The sequence below is a fragment of the Oncorhynchus mykiss genome, chromosome 22 (genome assembly GCF_013265735.2).
Source record: "Oncorhynchus mykiss isolate Arlee chromosome 22, USDA_OmykA_1.1, whole genome shotgun sequence".
Classification (NCBI taxonomy): domain Eukaryota; kingdom Metazoa; phylum Chordata; class Actinopteri; order Salmoniformes; family Salmonidae; genus Oncorhynchus; species Oncorhynchus mykiss.
Window position 1 is genome coordinate 25,224,502 of NC_048586.1, and position 9,992 is coordinate 25,234,493.

Here is a 9,992-nt window from a genome sequence, read left to right on the forward strand (position 1 = left end):
TTTTTTTATGGCGGTTTTGGAGCAGTGGCTTCTTCCTTGCTGAGTTGCGTTTCAGGTTATGTTGATTTATAGGACTCGTTTTACTGTGGATATAGATACTTTTGTACCTGTTTGCTTCAGCATTTTCACAGGGTCCTTTGCTGTTGTTCTGGGATTGATTTGCACTTTTCGCACCAAAGTACATTAATCTCTAGGAGACAGAACGCGTCTCCTTCCTGAGTGGTATGACGGCTGAGCGTTCCCATGGTGTTTATACTTGCGTACTATTGTTTGTACAGATGAACGTGGTGCCCACATGCGTTTGGAAATTGCTCCCAAAAACAAACCAGACTTGTGGAGGTCTACAGTTATTTTTCTGAGGTCTTGCCTGATTTCTTTTGATTTTCCCATGATGTCAAGCAAAGAGGCACTGAGTTTGAAGGTAGGCCTTGAAATGCATCCACGGGTACACCTCTAATTGACTCAAATGATGTCAATTAGCCTATCAGAAGCTTCTAAAGCCATGACATAGTTTTCTGGAATTTTCCAAGCTGTTTAAAGGCACAGTCAACTTAGTGTATGTAAACTTCTGAACCACTGGAATTGTGATACAGTGAATTGTAAGTGAAATAATCTGTAAACAATTGTTGGAATAATTACTTTGTGTCATGCACAAAGTAGATGTCCTAACCGACTTGCCAGAATTATAGTTTGTTAACAAGAAATTTGGGACAGCAATCTGTTTTCAGATTCAATGGTCAGATGTTTTGATGTGATGTTTAGTAGAATACGCAATGGTGAGATTCTGTGGGTGCCTTCTGAGGAATTCATTATGGCTGGTTATGGCTGCCAGTACTGCTAGGGGGTGTATAAAAATAAAATGTGTGTGTGGAGGGGGGGCTTTCCTTCTGAATCCCAGCCACCAACACATTTTAAAGTGGCCAGGTCATCAGTATTATTAGGTCTCTGCAGATTCAAGCTTCATGAAATACTGACCTTATTTTATTAACTTGTATAAGCGTAGGACATGAAGCAGTCAAGGTTAATTTGCTTTTTAGGAGAAAACTGTCATGGTTTGCTATCATATTGCATCGTCTGGTATTTCTCTGAATCGTCATACACATCACTACTAGTTCGGATGTTTATTTCTACTCCATACATTGACTGCTGTGATCTGGGATGTAAGCATTGAATATGTGTGTGGAGGGCTGTCCTACCAGGTAACATGCTTTTCATAATGTCAGTCACTTCACATGCAGAAATGCAACTAACCACATTAAAGGTGAACACAGCTCCCCCCGTATGAAGGAAGATGCTGTTGCTTGGAAATGTATGATGTCATGAAATGTAAAATAAAGAAATTAGAAATAGGCGTAGTGTGTTATTGCTTGTTGAATACACTTGCAATTTACACGGAAAATGTCAAGTTGAAATATTTTCTGAAGGTTTTTGATTATGTGCCTCGAATGGAATTCTGGGTGCAGTCTCTGTACACCTGTATTAACCTTAGAGAAAGAGAAAAAGGTGGAGGTATTCTCTTGGCTGCTGTTTGGACAGATCTGGCTTCCATATGCACTTTGTTCCAAGTCTGTTTTATCCTGAGCCAGGGGTTCGAGAGGGTTACGGAGCTTTGGAGAACACAGTCACAGCTGCAAATCGTCCAGCATCAATCTGTAAGGCCAGTTCTACAGTGAAGGTGGGTTGGAGTGTTTTAGTTCTGCACCCTTTTTTTCCAATGTTTGTAATAGAGCCTCTAGCATGGCTGGGGATATGATTGTGTGTCTTCAGAACTAAATCAAACATAATAATAATCAAACTAGTAATAATCAGCTGTAACAGTTTTCACAGGCTCATTGTAGACACAAGAAGATTGGATACTTGCTCCACCAGTATAAGGTTTGGAATCTGACAAGATTCTCATGTTTTCCTCCCATTATGCTGCACTGGCCTCCAGTGACGCAAACCGCTTCCCTTATACTAAGAGATGTATTCTAATGTGCTGCTTGGATTGATTATGTACCAAACCCACAGTAATACGCCTCCCACACACCTTTTCTGCTCTGTCATAAAGAATGACTTCAGTCCGGTTCCAGTCTGCCATGTCTCTCCAGCTGTCCCCATCTACCACCCCTCCCTCGATTGTGCATTCTCTCCATCCTTCTGGTGGCTGAAAGAGAGCTTTGTCCACTAAATAAAACACACACAGCCACTAGTGTGTCCAGGCCTGCAGATAAGACCAACAGGCAGATATTAGAGCATGGGCCAATTTTATGTATGTGTTCGTTACAAGGGAGAAGGTCAGAGGCAGTGACTGACATACGCTCATATTAGGAGGATGAATTCCATTCAGCCCAATATAAAGGGAGATTCATTAACGCTTTGATGATGGCCTTTTTAATTACACTATAATATAAACCCCCTTAATTTATAATGTATGTCCTCATGTCTCAGCAGGTCCTAATGTTCTTGTTTTTATCTAAATAAGTTATGATTGTGGAGCCTTATGCTGTAATAACCAATACGTCCACATGGCGCAGGCAATGGCTTAGTCAGTGACACCGAATGAGAAGGCTGTCGTTTTACGATCCCGTAACCTATTATGTATGTTTTTTCGTGTTATTTGTAAGTTATTTTGTACATAATGTTTCTGCCACCGTGTCTTATGACCGAAAATACCTTCTAGATTCCAGGACAGCGATTACTCACCCCACACTGGAGGAATACTTTTCCATCAATGAGTCGGACGGTAAGGATTTACTTGAGACGCCCGACAAGGCCCTCATCCCCGTCATTCGCAGGAGAAAGAGAAGGTGGTATTTTGGACGAAGATCTGGGTGTCTTGTTAGGATCCGGTAATCTACCTTTACCATCGGTCCTATTAACCAAAGTACAATCAATGGATAATAAAATAGACGAACTACGATCACGTATGTCTTACCAACAGGACAATAAAAATTGTAATATCTTATGTTTCACCGAGTTGTGGCTGAACAACAACATGAATAAATCAAATCAAAGTTTATTTGTCACGCGTGCCGAATACAACAGGTGTAGGTAGACCTTACAGTGAAATGCTTACTTACAGGCCCTAACCAAAAGTGCAATTTTTAAGTAAAAAATTGGTATTAGGTTTACAATAGATAAGTAAAGAAATAAAAACAACAGTAAAAAGACAGTGAAAAATAACAGTAGCGAGGCTATATACACTAGCGAGGCTACAACAGTAGCGAGGCTATATACAGGCATCGGTTAGTCGGGCTAATTGAGGTAGTATGTACATGTAGGTATGGTTAAAGTGATTATGCATATATGATAAACAGAGAGTAGCAGTAGCGTAAAAGAGGGGTTGGCGGGTGGTGGGTGGCGTGAAACAATGCAGATAGTCTGGGCAGCCAATGTGCACCGGTTAGTCGGGCTAAACGAGGCAGTATCTACATGAATGTATAGTTAAAGTGACTATGCATATATGATAAACAGAGAGTAGCAGCAGTGTAAAAGAGGGTTTGGGGGGACACAATGCAAATAGTCCGGGTAGCCATTTGATTACCTGTTCAGGAGTCTTATGGCTTGGGGGTAGAAGCTGTTGAGAAGTCTTTTGGTCCTAGACTTGGCACTCCGGTAGCACTTGCCATGCGGTAGTAGAGAGAACAGTCTATGACTGGGGTGTCTGGGGTCTTTGACAATTGTTAGGGCCTTCATCTGACACCGCCTAGTGTAGAGGTTCTGGATAGCAGGCAGCTTAGCCCCAGTGATGTACTGGGCAGTACGCACTACCCTCTGTAGTGCCTTGTGGACGGAGGCCGAGCAGTTGCCGTACCAGGCAGTGATGCAACCAGGATGCTCTTGATGGTGCAGCTGTAGAACCTTTTGAGGATCTGAGTACCCATGCCAAACCTTTTTAGTTTCCTGAGGGGAATAGGCTTTGTCGTGCACTCTTTACAACTGTCTTGGTGTGTTTTGACCATTCTAGTTTGTTGGTGATGTGAACACGAAGGAACTTGAAGCTCTCAACCTGCTCCACTACATCCCCGTCGATGAGAATGGGGGCATGCTTGGTCCTCCTTTTCCTGCAGTCCACAATCATCTCCTTAGTCTTGGTTACGTTGACCAACTGGCAAGTGTCTTCACTGATATTTTCAACCTGTTCCTGACTGAGTCTGTAATACCAACATGTTTCAAACAGACCACCATAGTCTCTGTGCCCAAGAACACTAAGATAACCTGCCTAAATGACTACTGACCCGTAGCACTCACGTCTGTAGCCATGAAGTGCTTTGAAAGGCTAGTCATGGCTCACATCAACACCATTATCCCAGAAACCCTAGACCCATTCTAATTTGCATACCACCCCAACAGATCCACATATGATGCAATCTCTTTCGGCACTCAACTTTGCCCGTTCCCACCTGGACAAAAGGAACACTTATGTGAGAATGCTATTCATTGACTTCAGCTTAGCGTTCAACACCATAGTGCCCTCAAAGCTCATCACTAAGCTAAGGACCCTGGGACTAAACACCTCCCTCTGCAACTGGATCCTGGACTTCCTGATGGGCTGGGGTGCGTGCTTAGTCCCCTCCTGTACTCCTTGTTCACTCATGACTGCATGGCCAGGCACGACTCCAACACCATCATCAAGTTTGCCAATGACACAGCAGTGGTATGCCTGATAACCAACAAAAATGAGACAGCCTATAGGGAGGAGGTCAAAGACCTGGCCGTGTGATGCCAGGACAAAAACCTCTCCCTGAACGTGATCAAGACATGAGTTCATTGTGGGCCATAGGAAAAGGAGGACCAAGCATGCCCCATTCTCATCGATGGGGCTGCAGTGGTGCAGGTTGAGAGCTTCAAGTTCCTTGGTGTCAACAATACCAACAAACTATCATGGTCCAGACACACTAAGGCAGTCGTGAAGAGGGTACAACAAAGCCTATTCCCCCTCAGGAGACTTGGCATGGGTCCTCAGATCCTCAAAAGGTTCTACAGCTGCACCATTGATGTCACGTTCTGACCTTAGTTCTTTTGTTATGTCTTTGTTTTAGTATGGTCAGGGTGTGAGTTGGGTGGGTTGTCTATGTTCCTTTTTCTATGATTTGGGAATTCTGTGTTTGGCCTGGTATGGTTCTCAATCAGAGGCAGCTGTATATCGTTGTTCCTGATTGAGAACCATACTTAGGTAGCCTGGTTTCACTTTTGAGTTGTGGGTGATTATTTTCCGTGTCAGTGTTTTGTTCCACACGGAACTGTTTCAGTTTTGTTTATTCACGTTGTCGTTTATTATTTTGTTCAGTGTTCATTAAGGAAGAGGAAAGCCGTAACAATTGAGAGCATCCTGACTGTTTCCATCACTACCTGGTATGGCAACTGCTCGACCTCCAGCTGCAAGGCACTACAGAGGGTAGTGCGTACGGCCCAGTACATCACTGGTGCAAGCTTCCCGCCATCCAGGACCTCTATTCCAGGAGGTGTCAGAGGAAGGTACAAAAAATTGTCAACGACTCCAGCCATAGACTGTTCTCTCTGCTACTGCATGGCTAGCGGTACCAGAGGGCCAAGTCTAGGTCCAAAAGGCATCTTAACAGCTTCTAGCCCAAGCCATTAGACTCCTGAACAGCTAATAAAAGAGCTACCCAGACCCCTTTTACGCTGCTGCTACTCTCTGTTTATGATCTAAGCATAGTCACTTTAACTCTACCTACATGTACATATTACCTCAATTACCTCAACTAACCGGTGCCCCCACATATTTACTCTGTACCGGTACCCCCTGTATATAGCCTCACTATTGTTATTTTAATGCTGGTTTTTAATTATTTGTTCAATTTTTCATTTTTCAATTTGACTTTTTTTTTTTTTTTACTTAAGTTTTTCTTCTTAACTTCTTTAAGCTTTGCTTGTTAAGGGCTTGTAAGTAAACAATTCACTGTTAGGTCTACACCTGTTATATTCGGCGCATGTGACAAATAGTGAGTAGTGAGTTGCTTTGAATACAAATTACAGTCTTGTTGTGGTGGTGGTCTGTTCACAGCACTTCTTTTAAACTAAAACACCCCAGTACTTTACAGTAACCTCTCGCTCAGGGTTTTACCAGGACACAACAGGCAGAAGCAATGTAGAACCAAAGACATTAGACCCAAGCTTTATTTCACATTCTCAAAAACTAGCCTGCTCTTGCTTCAAGTGGTAATAATGGTCTATGTCGAATTTCATTATAAAATGAGGGACATTTCTCTGGCACTATTCTCTGTTGAAGGATACTGTATTGTAATTGAGTTGTTGCATAGTAATCATGTAACCTTAACTTGCAGAATTGTTTATTTTGAGGTGTTAAATGAGCATGTTTCAAATTAATTGACAATAACTGAGACTGGAATTTGTCACTGAAAAAAAGGCTGCTATTACCACACCCAGATCATTTTGCAGTTATGCAAACTAATCAAATCAAATCAAATTGATTTGATTTGATTAGTTTGCCTAACTTCAAAAATGTCGCTATTACAATCATGCCACACCCACATCATTTTGCAGTTATGCAAACTATTACCTCTGTCTTCCTATGACCATAGAGACAGTCATATGCACTCACATTACATTCATATTACATTTAAATTGAATTTCCATACTGTCTCAAGAGGGAGAACATCTATTTACAGGGACTCACTGTTTCGGCTATATGGTTCAACATATAGGGCTCAACATTTTACATAAACCATGGAAAGCCCCCAACCTGTAGCCAGCACAAGCATACTAACACATGCATCTGTGCATATACACTCACTCACTCACTCACTCACTCACTCACTCATACTGAGTAAGTCATATACAGACATATAGACACAGGCGCACACACACTTAGTCACACACAGGGACATAAAATGTTCGGTATGAGTTATTTTTCCCTGTTATAGCCCCAAATCATCACTAATAATCACCAAAGTGTCTCAGTGGTTTCTTCATTAAAATATATATTTTGATAGTCAATAACAAATGATGGTTTATCATCATCACGTGTGAGATAACCTTTGTGATACACACTGCTAACAGGTATTATTTTGCTCCTCTAACTCTGAGGTGTGACGTGAAGGAAGGTTCACACTCAGAAGCACATATTCTCTAGCTCTAACCCTTGCCCACCTGTCTCACCACGATCCCCCCCCATCTTTAAATCACATTTTATTCTCTGAAATACTGCTGCACTGCGGTTAACACACTGCTCAACATTTCCATGACACCAGGAAGAGTGTGTGTGAGTTACATATATATAAAAAAAAACATGAATCCCCCAAGGAGTAACATTTTCATCCACAAAATATGTTCAGCTTTCCTCTTTTTCAGTGAGAAGATCCAACAAAGAAGACAACTTAAACAGTCAGCAGCACTCTGCCGTTATGGTCTGGATGAGGTCTCTTTCAGAGCCGATGGGCTCAATGGACTCAGATGGCTGCGTTCTCTGAGCATTCATCCTGGGGGTTGGGATATGGGGAGGTTTGGGGACTCTCTAGGGGTCTGGTGGTTTGACCCTTGACCTCCAGCTGTGATATCCGAGGAAGGCAGAGTTCCGTTTGTCATCAGGAGGCTGTGTGCCGATGCCCTGTTGATGTGTTTGGCATAGGGACCATTGTTGTAGAGATTGTCGGAGTGGGCAGGGTTTGGTGTGAATGGTGATGATGGAAAGGTTCCCTTAGAGCAGGAGGAGAGGTCTGGACATGGTGCTGCCTGTGTGGACATTTCCATAAAACACAGAGAAAAACAATTAGACACAGTCAGGACAGCAAGGCTTCCATTTTGTACAAATGTAGTATATTGAGGACCAGTTTTGTCATGATAGTAAATGAACCAGTGGTTAATAGTAAGATGCTATAAGATTTCCTTACCTGCTCCTTTATGCCGTTATTTGTTGACCTTCTTTGTCCTGAATAATGTGGATATTTTAGAAAGTTAAAGTGACATGTTTGCTGTATTTCAACCTTGTACACAATAAAAGTTTTCAGTATTAAATGGGTCTAATAAAAACCTGAGCTGGCGCACACCAAGAGAATATGATTTAGTGTAGAGGTGCTGACTAACGATGATGAGGTCCAGTGGGTTACAGTATATTATAGCTATAGGTGCTTTAAATGACAATGAGCTTCAGTGCTCGTGTCACTCAGTTAGAGCAAACCAACCGTGGTCAGACCAGGAAGAGGAGACAGAGGACCAGCAGGATGTGGTCAGACCACGGTGGGTCCTCTTTGGTTCTCTATTGCTCTTCTATTGTGCGTCAAGCAAGAGGGAACCTGACCATCAGAACAGCTCCTTGAATCCCTACTTCTTGAAGTTTGCAGATGTGTCTAAAAAAACACTTTTTTTTACCCTTTGTGATGTGTGTAATTTACTATATTTATACTTGGAATGTTGCTTTTCAACAGCAGAAGTAAAAAAAAATCTTTGGAGGATGTCTTTAACATAACATGGACGTGGACAAACTTAGTACAGCAAACATAGTATAGCATCACCTGTGGTAAGAAACATTCACCTGATGACTAATGCTTTCCATTCAGTCACTATCAGAGTTCATTAACAGTTGCAACCATTTTCTTTAGCTACTTTCAGTGTGTTACAATACCGCCATCTTCTGATCAATAAATTACTGAGGCAGTTCTCCATTCTTGACTGTATTAATTTACGCAAGCAACCAAGTTGTGTTCAACAGCTACAGTTGATATACATTTCACATTAAACGTTCTGCCTCAATAGATATTATTCAAGGGCAGACAAAGAGATGTTACACAGCTGATATGATTTTGTCAATTTGATCACATCATCAGGTCATATAGAGTCACAAATACTGCTTTGTTGATCTACATCAGCTTCCTGTATTCTCAGCTCACTCAGTTCCACTTCTGTATCCTGAGATGTTTCTGCAAACAGAGGCAGTCATAAGTATAAACATCCTGCAGATGTACACAACACATCACAGCCGTGGGAAGTAGGTGTGCGGAGGGTGATGCAGCACCCCCTGAAAAATCACAAATTCACAAATAATAACAAAGATTTTTTACATTATTTTTTTCTGCAAAAGTAGTGCACTGGACCTTTACTAGTCCTTTATTAGCAGACTGATATAGGCATTTGTAGCACAGGCAAATAAAAAAAGGTCTGTGCTGGGCCTCCCGAGTGACATAGCCGTCTAAGACACTGCATCGCAGTGTTGCGGCATCACTACAGCCTGTGGTTCGATCCCAGGCTTTGTCACAACTGGCCGTAACCGGGAGTCATATAGGGTGGTGCACAATTGGCCCAGCGTCTTCCGGGTTAGGGGCGGGTTTGGCGGTTGGGGGGCTTCACTTGGCTCATTGCGCTCTAGCGACACCTTGTGGCTGGCCGGGCGATGTTTGTGGCTTGTTGTGGATGAACGATGTTTCCTCCGACACATTGGTGCAGCTGGCTTCTGGGTTAAGCGAGCGGGTGTTGTCACATCATGTTTCTGGGGACGCATGACTTGATCTTTCCCTCTCCCGAGCCTGTTGGGGAGTTACAGCGATGAGACAAGATCGTAATTGGTTCTCTAAATATCATGAAATTGGGGTGAAAAGGGGTAGAATTACCCAAAAAATTAAATAACAAAGGTCTGCGCTATGAACACGTGTGTGTGTTTTGCATGTGTGCGTATTACTGTAACTCACCTTGTATTTGTATTTGTTAAGGATCACCATTAGCTGCTACCTTTCTTCGTTGGGTAAAACAACATTAAGGCAGTTATAAACAATAAAAAATATTACATGACATTATATTTCATAACACTTTTCACAACACATTAAGTTGGTGCCCTCAGGCCACTACTCTTCTACCACATATCTACTATTCAAAATATATGTGTGTGTAGAGTGTATGTGTGTGTCTCTTTACAGTCCCAACTGTTCCATAAAGTGTATTTTTATCTGTTTCTTAAATCTGATTCTACTGCTTGTATCAGTTACCTGATTGTGAATAGAGTTCCATGTATCCATGGCTCTATGTAGTACTGTGTA

General features: G+C 42.2%; 1 long non-coding RNA gene across 1 annotated transcript; it reads right to left on the reverse strand.

The window, feature by feature from the left end:
- Positions 1-6,759: 6,759 nt before the first annotated feature.
- Positions 6,760-9,694, reverse strand: LOC118943630. Its single transcript, XR_005038964.1, has 3 exons — positions 9,648-9,694; positions 7,857-9,485; positions 6,760-7,698 (listed from the first exon to the last, which is right to left on the reverse strand). It is a non-coding gene; the product is annotated as an uncharacterized LOC118943630 (long non-coding RNA).
- Between the last annotated feature and the right edge of the window lie 298 nt (positions 9,695-9,992).